Source organism: Delphinus delphis, chromosome 10 (genome assembly GCF_949987515.2).
Source record: "Delphinus delphis chromosome 10, mDelDel1.2, whole genome shotgun sequence".
In the NCBI taxonomy this organism is placed as follows: domain Eukaryota; kingdom Metazoa; phylum Chordata; class Mammalia; order Artiodactyla; family Delphinidae; genus Delphinus; species Delphinus delphis.
Window position 1 is genome coordinate 39,890,219 of NC_082692.2, and position 13,419 is coordinate 39,903,637.

A 13,419-nucleotide genomic window follows, 5' to 3' on the forward strand; every position below is an offset into this window, starting at 1 on the left:
GTGAGATCTCCAACTCTGACCTTTTTCAATGTTGTTTTGTCTATTTGGAGTCACTTGAGATTCTATATGAATTTTATGATGAGTTTTTCTATTTCTATAAAAAACACTATTGGGCTCTTAACAGCAATTGCACTGAATCTGTTTATCATGAAGCCCCTTTTCTTACCTCTTTGAGGCCCCCTGGCCTGTCCAGGAGAAGCCTGCACAGCCTTGGGCCCAGGTGGTCCTAAGCCCTCACCCTGGCCCTGCCACATGCTGGCAGTGTGAGAGTGAGCCTGGGCCCAGGCTGATCCCCCAGGGCTCAGCTTTCCCATCTGAAAAATGGAGCCAACAGCTCAGTTCACTTTGCTGTGTTGTCAGAAGGACTAGCAATACTGTGAGGGCAGAGTCGATGCTCCATAAAATTGCTCTGCTATTCGAGCAGGCACTCCACCTCCTGAAGGGAAGGATTTTTCTCCTGGAAACTTGCGATCTGTACTGGGAAGGAGAGTGTGGCACTTGCTGCAGAAAAGAGTCCCTCTCCCTTCTTTCACTCGTCTCTGCCTCTGGGTTCCTGTCCCAGAGAGCTGAATCTGCAGTAGCCCTAAGGGGAGGGAGGCTGGGCAGGACATAGAGGTGTTGAGCCCCATCAGTTCCCCTCACCCCGCTTTGTCCCCTTCACCCTACCTGCAATGCATCAAGTCAAGGAAGGAGCTGCAGACTCCGGGTCCCTGGGCCTGGACCCCAGGGACTGAGGCACATGTGACTGTGGCCTGGGAGCCGTGTCCTCCTCCTGGCTCTGGTGCCGGATTGGGGGGTGGGCTTAGACCAGGCATCTCCCCACTCTGGGCCTCAGTTCCCTTTGGGCAAAAGGAGGCACTCGATTTTTGATAATCATGATATATGCATGGATCAAATGCTTTGTGATTATTAACTAATTTAATCCTTACAGCACTCCTATCTGTGAGTCCCATTATGCAGATGAGAAAACTAAGGCACAGAGAGGACAAGTCGTTTTTCTAGGGTTGTTTTACTTGCCCAACAGTTTGATTTCAGGGTCTGTTTTCTTTTCTTTTTTTAAAAAAATTAATTATTTTTGGCTGCGTTGGGTCTTAGTTGCTGTGCGCAGGCTTTCTCTAGTTGCGGCGAGCAGGGGCTACTCTTTTTTTTTTAATTTTATTTATTTATTTATTTTTGGCTGTGTTGGGTCTTCGTTTCTGTGCGTGGGCTTTCTCTAGTTGCGGGAAGCGAGGGCCACTCTTCATCGCGGTGCGCGGGCCTCTCACTGTCGCGGCCTCTCTTGTTGCGGAGCACAACCTCCAGATGCGCAGGCTCAGTAGTTGTGGCTCACGGGCCTAGTTGCTCCGCGGCATGTGGGATCTTTCCAGACCAGGGCTCGAACCCGTGTCCACTGCATTGGCAGGCAGATTCTCAACCACTGCACCACCAGGGAAGCCCCGGGGCTACTCTTTGTTGCGGTGTGCTGGCTTATTACTGTGGTGGCTTCCCCTATTGCAGAGCATGGGATCTAGGTGCGCGGGCTCAGTAGCTGTGGCTCGCAGCCTCCAGAGCGCAGGCTCAGTAGTTGTGGCTCACGCACTTAGTTGCTCCTCGGCGTATGGGATCTTCCTGGACCAGGGCTTGAACCGGTGTCCCCTGCATTAGCAAGCGGATTCTTAAGCACTGCACCACGAGGGAAGCCCTAGGGCCTGTTTTCTTAAGCACGGCATCTAAGACAAGAAATATTACTGGGCTTAAGAATTACTTGAGGACTTGTTTAAAAAGCAGCTTCCTGAACCTCTTCTGTAGGGATTATGGTTCTAGAGGTCTGGCAAAGCCCAGGAATTTGCCTTTTTTTTTTAAATGTTTGCATTTCCAAATGTAAATGAGTTCCCTTTTTCAAAAAACTTGTGGTAAACACACACACACTCACACACAACGTTAAATTTACCATCTTAACTAGTTTTTAGTGTACAGTTCAGTCATATTAAGTATATTTACATTGTTGTGCAATAGATCTTGAGAACTTTTTCATCTTGCAAAACTGAAACTCTTAAAAAAAAAAAACTGAAACTCTATACCCATTAAACGCTAATTCCCCTTCTCCTCTCCCCCAGCTCTTAGCAACCACCATTCTATTTTCCGTTCCTATAATTTTGACTTCAGGTACTTCATATGAGTGGAATCATACAGTATTTGTCCTTTTGTGACTGGTTTATTTTGTTTAGCGTAATGTCCTCGAGGTTCATCTATGTTGTACCACGTGACAGAATTTCCTTTTTAAGGCATGATACTCCATCACATACATACATACATACATACCACTTTCTCTTTATCCTTTCATCCACTGATGGACATGTGGGTTGCTTCCACCTCTTGGCTATTGTGAATAGCTGCAATGAACATGGGTGTACAAACGTCTCTTTGAGACTCTGCTTTCAATTCTTTCTGGTATATACCCAGAAGTGGGATTGCTGGATTATAGGGTAATTCTATTTTTAATATTTTGAGGGGGCTTCCCTGGTGGCGCAGTGGTTAAGAATCTGCCTGCCAATGCAGGGGACACGTGTTCGATCCCTGGTCCAGGAAGATCCCACATGCCGCAGAGCAACTAAGCCAGTGTGCCACAACTATTGAGCCTGCGTGCCGCAACTACTGAAGCCCGCACACCTAGAGTCGGTGCTCCACAAGGAGAGAAGCCACCGCAATGAGAAGCCCTGGCACTGCAACGAAGAGTAGCCCCCCGCTCGCCGCAACTAGAGAAAGCCCGCGCGCAGCAACGAACACCCAACACAGCCAAAAATAAATAAATAAAATTTATTTAAAAAAAATTTTTTTTGAGGAACCTCCATACTGTTTTCCATAGTGGCTGCCCCATTTTACATCACCACCAATAGTGCACCAGGGTTCCCATTTCTCCACACCCTCACCCACACTCTGTTTTCTGTTGTTGTTTTAAATAGTAACCATCCTAACCGGTGTCAAGTGGTATCTCATGGTGGTTTTGATTTGGAAGCTGACATTTTGTAAAGCTCCCCACGTGATTCCTTGATAGCACCTGGGCTAGCGAGAATCAGAGCTGTAAGGTGTTTCCCAGTTCAAAACAACTCAATGACACCGAGTTTGGGGGGAACAAGCCCCACAAAGGGAGGAGGGAGCACGGAGCTCCCACAGTTCAGGGTGCTCATCCGCGCTCATCTTTGCCCCCTCTGATCCTCCTGACAACAAGAGCCTGCCGGCAAAGATATCTGGGGAGTTCTGGCAGGAGGAACTCCCTGTTTCTGCTTCTTAAGGACGAAAGGCATAGCCTGTGGAATCTGCCCGGAGGCAGAAAGTCAAATCTTCACCTTGAAGGCACAGAAAGACAGCTGGAACGGCTCTCCAATCTGCTAAAATCCACTTCTCTTGCTGAGGACGTGGAACTGCCATATGGCCTCAGCCTTGCCGGCGCTCCGAGCCAGCCGCAGAAAAACGCTGAGGCATCAGAGAGGAAAATGCCCTGCCTTTCGTCCATCACAATGTCAGGGCTCCAGGCGGACTTGTCTCCACACTCAGTCAGTAGGCTCAGCCCCACGCGCGGAGGAGCAGCGAGGTAGGAACAGAATAGTGACTGCTGGAGTGGCCCTTACACGTCGTCAAATCATCTTCCTTCCCTTTCAGCAGCCCCGGCCCTGCAGACCACAAGGAGCTAGTCTGCCTGGCGGCGTGGTCGAGGGAGGGAGCCCAGCCTGGACACTCCAAGGCCGGTGAACCGGGACCGCAGAGCTGCCACGCCGCCCGGGAGCGTTAGCCACGGGGTTGTTCTGCGCCTGCCTCCTGCTTCATCTGGCTCTCCCTGGCCGGCCTCCCGGCTTGATTTACCACCGGCAGGGCCATATGTCCTGCCAGCCCTCGAGGGCCTGTAAGTGACAGGGGTTGAGAGGAAAGGTGAAAGCTAATTCCTTTCCTTTGCACAGCGCTGGCCCCGCGGGAGGAGGGCCCCACCCATCCCCCTGTGCCCCAGAGCCCCAGGTGGAAACTCCATACCGGGTGAAGTTGAACACTGGAATTTCCTCCTGGGGCTGGCGGCCACCCATCCCTCCCTCCCCGCCCCACCCCTTAGTGGCTGGTGCAGGCCTCCGTTGGTCCCAATCTCCTAAGGGCATCAGCTTGGGCTCCGGTTCAGACCAGCCGGCACCTGCTGCTCCTCCCATGAGGGGTGGGGTCTGTCTCCTTCCCTGGAATCTGGGCGGGTCTTGTGACTTGCTTTGATCAACCGAATGGAATGAGAGTGACCTTTCTCCGACACCTAGCGGCTTCTGCTTCTGCACTCTCTCCCTGGGAAGCCACCACCATGCTTTAAAGAAGCTTACATGACTGAACGCCCAGCCTCCACGTGGGGAAGGAAGGCCACGTGGAGGAAATGCCAGGTGAGGCCTGCTGGACCTTCCAGCCTAGCCCCAGACACCAGCCGAGGGAGTGACCCTAGCTGTGACCAAAAACCACAAACAAGGTTCACAACACAATGGGTGACAAGCTGTCTCCATGAAGCTTAAAATACAGGGGTGAGGACAAAGCAGGGACAGCTACAAGACTTGCATCTGTGGGGGAAGAAGCAGAAGGAAGCAAGGGGGTATGGTGCAGCATCTGGTGACCTGGAAACAGGAGAACCCCAAAATAAGCAACAGATATTCCTGGTAAAGCACCGTGGCCAGTTTGAGAAGAACAGCTGACACCGGAGTGTGGCTCAGAGCAAGGGGCTTGAAGGGGCTGAGCGGTTGAGGTGCTATAAATTTCTGAAACAGCCCCAAGCCTCCCTGCCCTGTGAGGACAGAACCCCACACTGGAGAGAAACTGCTGCTTGTGGAATAAGATTGAGCTACAGAATAGGGACAACAGAAATGAAAGAAAGAGAAGAGCCAGAAAAAAGTGGATGTGCCAGTGATGAATATATTGCCTCTCAGCTCCAACACCCCTTTTCTTCCTCATAGCGGAGGAGCTCACAAGGAACTGTATACATTTCCTAGTTCTGTCCGCCAGAAAGCTAGACACAGTGATCGACCCAACAGCAATGAGCATCACTAGAGCCCAAAATGTAGTCTTGAAATACCATTTCCTATGAAAAGGAGTCAGGAGAAAAAAAAAAAGAGAGAGAGAGAGAGAAAAGAAAGGAAAGAAAGAAAAAAAGAAATTACAAAATAAAAAAAGAAGACAGGGCTTCTTAGAGAAATGCCTTTTTCAAGTCTGGAGCGGGAAGGTACAAAATACAAGATTAGGCTGGACCACCTTGATGTAGCAGCTAGCAGGAAACTCTCGAAGGCTAATAGGATGTCAAAAGGACTCAGAAGCCAGTTTGAAGAGACTCCCACTGGCCCATGTGAGCTTTAATATGGATAAGAATTGCAATGGATTCAAATCAATCAAATATGTTTAAATCTGTGGTTCATAATGCTATTAAAAATTATTTGGTCATCTTGATAAGGAGACAATTTATTATCTTGGAAACAGGTAAATAAAAGAAAAGAAATGAATCAGGACTTCCCTGGTGGCTCAGCGGTTAAGAATCTGCCTGCCAATGCAGGGGACACGGGTTCGAGCCCTGGTCCGGGAAGATTCTGCCTGCCGCGGAGCAACTAAGGCTGTGCACCACAACTACTGAGCCTGTGCTCTAGAGCCCGCAAGCCATAACTACTGAGCCTGCATGTCACAACTACTGAAGCCCATGTGCCAAGAGCCCGTGCTCCGCAACAAGAGAAGCCACCGCAATGAGAAGCCCATGCACCACAACAAAGAGTAGCCCCCACTCACCACAACTAGAGACAAGCTTGCATGCAGCAACAAAGACCCAATACAGCCAAAAATAAATAAATGAATAAATTAATTTTAAAAACAAAAGAAATGAATCAAGCATTTATCCTGCCTTCCCAATATGACTTATGCCACTGGGTAACCAAATAACAGATAAGGGGAAGCATCTCTTTATAAAAGTATTGCAACCAGTAAATGAAATAATAGAATTAGGACATCATCATTTTGTTACCCTCTGTGAATTAACTGGTGTAGACATTGAACATCAATGGCTGCTAACATCACAAAAAGAGAGACAGCCAGACACCATGTGCCTCCCAAGGGAAGACCACGTCACCACCTGAAATGTTGCCAAAAGGATCCAACCTGAGTCTGATCAGTCCTCGGGGTCCAGCTGCCCGTTTGCCAGAAATGCAGGTGACAGAGGAACATGCTGAACTGCACTGTGTGTGCAATCAGCAAAATCTAGACCAAGGGAAACTCTACAGGTCAAACAACCCAGATACGCCAACAAATTAATTGTAAAGGAAAAAAAGGGCGGGGGGCGGGGCATGGAGAGTATGGCCAACATACCCTAACTGACCCCCCCAATGAGTTGTGCCCTTGTATAATCTCTTCCTCTTGAGTGTGGGTACGACCTGCAACTTGCCCTTAACCAATAGACTATGGCAAAGGTGAGAGGATGGCACCCCCATAAGCATGTTTTGTTATATGACTCCATCTTAGCAGACTGGAAGGGGAGACTCCCCTGTTTGTTTGTTTTTTTTCTTTTTTTTTTGACGATACCACGCAGCATGCGGAACTTCCCTGACTAGGGATCAAACCCATGCGTCCCCTGCAGTGGAAGCACGGAGTCTCAACCACTGGACCACCAGCGAAGTCCTCCCCTATTAATCTTAAATAAGAAAACATCCAGGCTATGAACAGCCTACAGAGAGGGCCACATGACAAGAAATTTGGGGCAGCTTCTAGAACTTAAGGGCCGTCTCCAGCAATCACTGGGAAGCATCTGGAGCCCACGGTCTTGCAGTTGCAAGGAAATGAGTGCTGCCCACAGCCAGAATGAGCTTAGAAGTGGATTCTTCCCTAGTTGAGTCTCCAGATGAGAAGGCAGCCTGACCAACACCTTAACTGCAGCCTGTGAGCCCCTGAGAGGAGGATCCAGCTCAGTGGTGCCCAGGCTTTTGACCCATGGAAGCTGAGAGATAATATATGTGTGGGGTTTTTTGTTTCTTTCTCTTTTTTTTTGGCTGTGCCTCACAGCTTGCGGGATCTTAGTTCCCTGACCAGGGATTGAACCCGGGCCCTCAGCAGTGAAAGCAAGGAGTCTTAACCACTGGACCGTCAGGGAATTCCCTATGTGTGTGTTGTTTTAACCCACTAAATTTGTGATAATTTGTTACACAGCATAGAAAAACGAATACAGAGGGAGAACCTATAGATTAAAAGAGACTTAAAAGACATCAACTTTTTTCTTCTATCTCACTCTTTTTATTTGTGCCCTTTTTTGTGTGTGGATAAACCTTGAGGACATTATGCTAAGTGAAAATAAACCAACCACAGGAGACAAACACGTATGATTCCATTTATATGAGGTACTTAGAGTAGTCAAAAACACAGAAAGTAGACGGTAGTTTTCAGTGGCTGGTTGGAGGGGCAAATGGGAAGTTATTGTTTAATGGGTATAGAGTTTCAGTTTTGTAAGATGAAAAGAGTTCTGGATGGTGGTAATGGTTGCACAACAATATGAATATACTTAATACCATCGAACTATACACTTAAAAATGGTTGAGCTAGTAAATTTTGTGTTGTGTGTATTTTACCACAATTTTTTAAATTAAGGGGAAAATAGATGCAAAAAAACAACATCAAGTGTTTTTCTTATCTCATTCTTTTTCATGTGCACCTTTTTTTCTCTTTTTTCGTTTTTAAGTAGACCTTGTTTTGTGGAGCAGTTTTAGGTGGATAGCAAAATTGAGCAGAAAGTACAGAGAGTTCTCATGTACCCCCTGCCCCTCTCCTCTCAGCTTCCCCCACTATCAAATCCAGTACCATAGTGGTATATTTGTTACAATCAATATTTGTACAATTTAAAATTTTTTTTATTTTGAACTAATTTTAGACTTAGAGAAAAGTTACAAGAATAAAGAGTTTTCTGATATCTTCACCTTGCTTCCCTTAATATTAATATCTATATAATCGAGAATAGGAAGTTAACATTGGTATAATATTATTTATTAAACTACAGACCTTACTTTTATATGAATTTCCCACTAATGTCCCGTTTTGCTTCCAGGATCTGATCCATGATCCCACATTGCATTTAATTGTTATTTCTGCTTGGTCTACTTCAATCTGTAAGCTTTCCTCATCTTTTTTTTTTTTTTTTTTTTTTTTGCCACACTGAACGGCTTGTGGGATCTCATTTCCCTAACCAGGAATTGGACCTGGGCCCTTGGCAGTGAAAACACAGAATCCTTACCACTTGACTGCCAGAGAATTCCTTGGAATTTTTTTTTTAATTGAAGTATAGTTGATTTACAATATCATGTTAGTTTCAGGTGTACAGCACAGTGATTCAGATATATCTATCTATCTCTCTCTATATATATATCTTTTCCAGATTCTTTTCCCTCTTTTCCCTTATAGGTTATTATAAAATATTGAGCATAGTTCCCTGTGCTATACAGTAGGTCTTTGTTGGTTATCTATTTTTCCTCATCTTTTATGACACAGATCAAAATATTCTTTTAATGAGCAAGCCAAAACAATTTTCTTTTAAAGGATGAATGAAGTTGGAAGACTTATGCTACCTGATTTCAAGTCTATCTATAAAGCAACAGTACCAAGAAAGTGTGCTGTTGGTGTAAGGATAACACTACAGATCAGTGGAAGAGAAAAAAGAGCCCAGAAGTAGAGCCACTGATGTGTGATCTATTAATTTTCAACAAAGTTAATTCAATGCGGAAAGAGTAGTCTTTTCAACAAATGATGCTGGAAGAACTAGATATTCATTTGAAACAAAAAGAATCTCAATCCTTATACCACACACAAAATTTAATTTGAAGTTGATCATAGACATAAGTGTAAAAGTTAAAACTAAAAAAATTCACAACGTTCATTGCAGCTCTATTTACAATAGCCAGGACATGGAAGCAACCTAACTGTCCATCGACAGATGACTGGATAAAGAAGATGTGGCACATATATACAATGGAATATTACTCAGCCATAAAAAGAAACAAAATTGAGTTATTTGTAATGAGGTGGATGGACCTAGGGTCTGTCATACAGAGTGAAGTAAGTCAGAAAGAGAAAAACAAATATCCTATGTTAACACATATATATGGAATCTAAAAAAAAAAGGTCATGAAGAACCTAGGGGCAGGACCGGAATAAAGACGCAGACATAGAGAATGGACTTGAGGATACGGGGAGGGTGAGGGGTAAGCTGGGACGAAGTGAGAGAGTGGCATGGACATACATACACTACCAAATGTAAAATAGATAGCTAGTGGGAAGCAGCCACATAGCACAGGGAGATCAGCTCTGTGCTTTGTGTCCACCTAGAGGGGTGGGATAGGGAGGGTGGGAGGGAGATGCAAGAGGGAAGAGATATGGGGATATATGTATATGTAGAGCTGATTCACTTTGTTATACAGCAAAAACTAACACACCATTGTAAAGCAACTATACTCCAATAAAGATGTTAAAAAAACCCAAAAAACTAGAAAAATGGGAATCCCCTGGTGGTCCAGTGGTTAGGACTCTGCGCTTCCACTGCAGGCGGCATGGGTTCTAACTCTGGCCCAGGAACTAAGATCCCACAAGCCATGCCGGGGCTGGAGGGTGGGTACTAAAAAATCTTCTAAAGGAAAACGTAAGAGGATATTCTCGTAAGCTTGGGCTAAGCAAAGATTTCTTAGGACACAAAAAGCACAGGTCATTTAAAAACTTAACAAATTAGTCTATTAATAAATTAACTAATTAAAAACTTCTGGGGATAGCAGCCATCTTGCCTTCCATCAAAGGAGCCCCATCGTGCCCGGGGAAGGAAGACAGAAAATGAAAGAAACATGTGAAACAGTGTCAGGGACCCAGAAACCCTCTTAACCTCTTCCTGTATTGTGCTTTCCCTAGAGCGCAGGGAATGTTATTCCATCTGTCTTTGCATTGTTTTGTGATACGAGGCTAAAGAGGAGTTGGGTAGTTGTTTGCCGTGTGTATTAGTATCTCTGGAGTGGTATTCAGAGACATTTGTGCCACTTTTATAAACGTAAAAAGTAACCTGATTAAAATAGCTTGATGCTTGTCAATATTAGATGTTCAGATTGAAATTCAATTTAAACAGGCAGAAAAAAGCCCTACATGTTGAACAGTATTCATATTCTTGCATGAATAAAATTATATCTTTGTGTTTAAAAAGAAAGAGAACTTCTGGGAGATGGGGATTGAGATACACACTCCTACATATAAAATAGATAACTAATAAGGACCTACTGTAGAGCACAGGGAACTCTACTCAATACTCTGTAATGACCTATATGGGAAAAGAATCTAAAAAGAGTGGATAGGGAATTCCCTTGTGGTCCAGTGGTTAGGACTCTGAAGTCTCACTACCAAGGGCCTGGGTTCGATCCCTGGTTGGGGAACTAAAACCCCATGAGCCTCATGGTGCAGCCAAAATAAATAAATTAATTAATTAATTTAAAAAAAAGAGTGGGTATACGTATATGTATAACTGATTCACTTTGCTGTATACCTGAAACTAACACAACATTGTAAATCAACTAGACTCCAATAAAATTTATTTTAAAAAAAAGAAAGAAAGAAAGTTTCTGGTCTTCAAAAGTCATTGTTAAGAAAATAAAAAGATAAGCCACAGACTAGGAGAAAATATTCATAATATTTACATATATCTGAAAAAAGGACTGGTATCCAGATTATATAAATAACTCCTACAACTCAATATTAAGAAGTAAAATGATCCAGTTTTTAAAACAGGCAAAAGACTGAACTGTATACTTAAATATGGTTAAGATTGTAAATTTTATGGTGTGTATATTTTACCACAACTGAAAAAAAAAATTTAAATGGGCAGAAGATTTGAAAAAATCTTTCAGAAAAGAGGATATCAAAACATCAGGCCTTAGACCTTAAGTATATACAATGTTTATTTGTCAATCATACCTCATTAAAGCTGGGGGAAAGTTTTTTTTTATTTAAAGTAATATTAATAACTGACTTTCTTGAGCACCTGCCACATGCAAGGCACAGCTCCAAACGCATCATTTATACAAACTCTTTGAATCCTTCCCACAACTCCACCAGGTTGGTACTGTTATTTCCAGCAAAGAAATAAAGAAAGCAAGGCACAGAGAGGCTAAGAGGCCCCACAGCTACAAAGTGGCAGAGGTTTGCCAGGCAGTGTAGCTCTCGATTCTGTGCTCTCAATTGCAGAGGCAAAGAGGCTCCAATGGGCAATGGGAGAGGAAACCCTCCCAAGGGAAGTGTGGCTGCCTTGCTTGTCCTGGCGGACTGTGCTGAGGAAGGAGGCCCAGCAGGAAGAGGAAATCGAGATAGACGTTTCAAAACCAAAATGCATCACAAGCTTCATTAATTTCCTAAAGAAATATTTACTGAGGCTCTCCTGTGTGCCAGGCAGGCACTGTCCCAAGCTGCTGAGGGTCCAGCCATCAGCACCACAGGCACAAATCCGTGCCCTTGTGGAGCTGAGATTCCAAACCTTCCCATGCCTCAGTTTTTCCAGCTGTAAAATGGGTACTCAAAAATGTATTGGGTTGGCCAAAAAGTTCATTTGGTTTAAATAAAAATAAAAGACACATTTTTCATTTTCACCAAGAATTTTATGGACTAATGTATTCACTAACTGAACAAACTTTTTGGCCAACCCAATAGTTAGGCAGTGAAAAAGAAAACAAGGGAGTATGAGAAATGCTCAGAGAGTTACAGGTGACAATGGATGAACCAGACCTTGACAGCAACATGGATCACCTCTGCAGGCAACAGATCCAACAGGCTGTCAACAGGTGGCATTCCCTGAACTCTGTCTGCAGTTTTTGCCTCCACATTGCTTATTATCAAATAATTCAGGAAAATAATCACGGCAGCCTCAGGCAAGTGAGGTCAGAGGAGCTGCCCCAAACAATGACAGGTAAAGAGGTGGTAGTCGATTAGGGAGAGGTCGTCTGCGGTGTGGTTTGCTCATGTGGAGGGGAGGGTCAGGCTCCATTTAGAGAATAAATCACACCCTCAGCCCCATGGCAACAGATGTGGGTGACGTGTGTGTGTGTGTGTGTGTGTGTGTGTGTGTGTGTGTGTCCGGGAATGTGTCAGCAGCCATCTACCTACAGATCACAAACTCGTATATGCCTTGGGAGCTATAAATGAAAATTCACAGCAGAGATGGCTCTTTCGAGGAGCTTCCCTCTGGAGTGGGAGGAGGTGTCATGCTACAGCATTAGGAAGCTATTCTAGATAGTGTCTATTGAGGACATCTGGTTTACTGTGGCCACAGCCAGGGCCTCACTGTACCTGGGCCCTAAGAGGGTGCCCTCCACTCTGTTCCCTGAGTCACAGAAATAGAGGCCACCATGCTGACCACAGAGGGCACTGCTCCCCAGGACTCCTTCCCTTTCCTCTGTGACCAGGGAGATTTTATTCAAGGCTCTGGAACCTCAAAAGAAAAGGAACTGCAACTAGAAAATCTCTACAAGGTAGTTTATTCATTTCCAATCTGGGGGGACTCCAGGGGGTCTCTGGGGACCTAGACCCTGACTTCCATTCTTCCATCTTTCCAGCGGCCCGCAGGATTTTATAGCTTCGCAAAGTCGGTGGTTCTCAATGTTGGTGGCTTTAAAACTGCTGCTGCCCATACCCATGTTCACCAGAAAACATGTCGAAGTACATCCTTAGCAGTTTTATTTGTAAATTCTGGAAACCGCTTAGGTGGTGGTCCATCAACTGGTAAATGGATGAACAAATTGTGCTGTAGCTGTACAATGAAATGCCACGCTGCAACTAAAAGGAACAAAATACTGATGCCTGTGACGGGGATTCTCACAGACCTGATGATGAAGAGGGGCGGGTAGCCAGACACAAACCAGTACGTACTGTGGTGACATCAGAATAGTGTGTATCTGGGAATGAGGGTGGGGCACTGACCAGAAAGGGAGACTTCTGGAGTACTGGTCATATCCTCTCTCTTGATCTGAATGGTAGTTAACATGGATTTACACACACACACACACACATAAAAATACATTGAGTTGTAACCTTAACATTTGTGCACTGTACTGTAAGTATACTACATATCAAGCAAAATTAAAAAGCAAAATACTGGGGGAATTCCCTGGTGGTCCAGTGGTTAGGACTCTGCGCTGCCACTGAAGGGGACCCAGGTTCCATCCCTGGTCAGGGAACTAAGATCCCACAAGTCTCGTGGTGCAGCCAAAAAAAAAAAAAAAAAAAAAAGGCAAAATACTGATGCCTTGGCCCCACCCCCTGTGTCTGACTTAACTCAGTCTGGGGTGTGGCCTGGGTAAATGGATTTTTAAAAGCTTCCCAAAGGGTTCTACTGAGCAGCAGGCATGAGACCAAACCCTGCAAGAGCCAGAGCCCTTCCTCTCACTT

At 44.9% G+C, this 13,419-nt stretch overlaps 1 non-coding gene across 1 annotated transcript; it reads left to right on the forward strand.

The window, feature by feature from the left end:
• The first annotated feature begins 13,135 nt into the window (after positions 1-13,135).
• Positions 13,136-13,208, forward strand: TRNAG-GCC (transfer RNA glycine (anticodon GCC)). Its single transcript has one exon. It is a non-coding gene; the product is annotated as a tRNA-Gly (tRNA).
• The last annotated feature ends 211 nt before the right edge of the window (positions 13,209-13,419 follow it).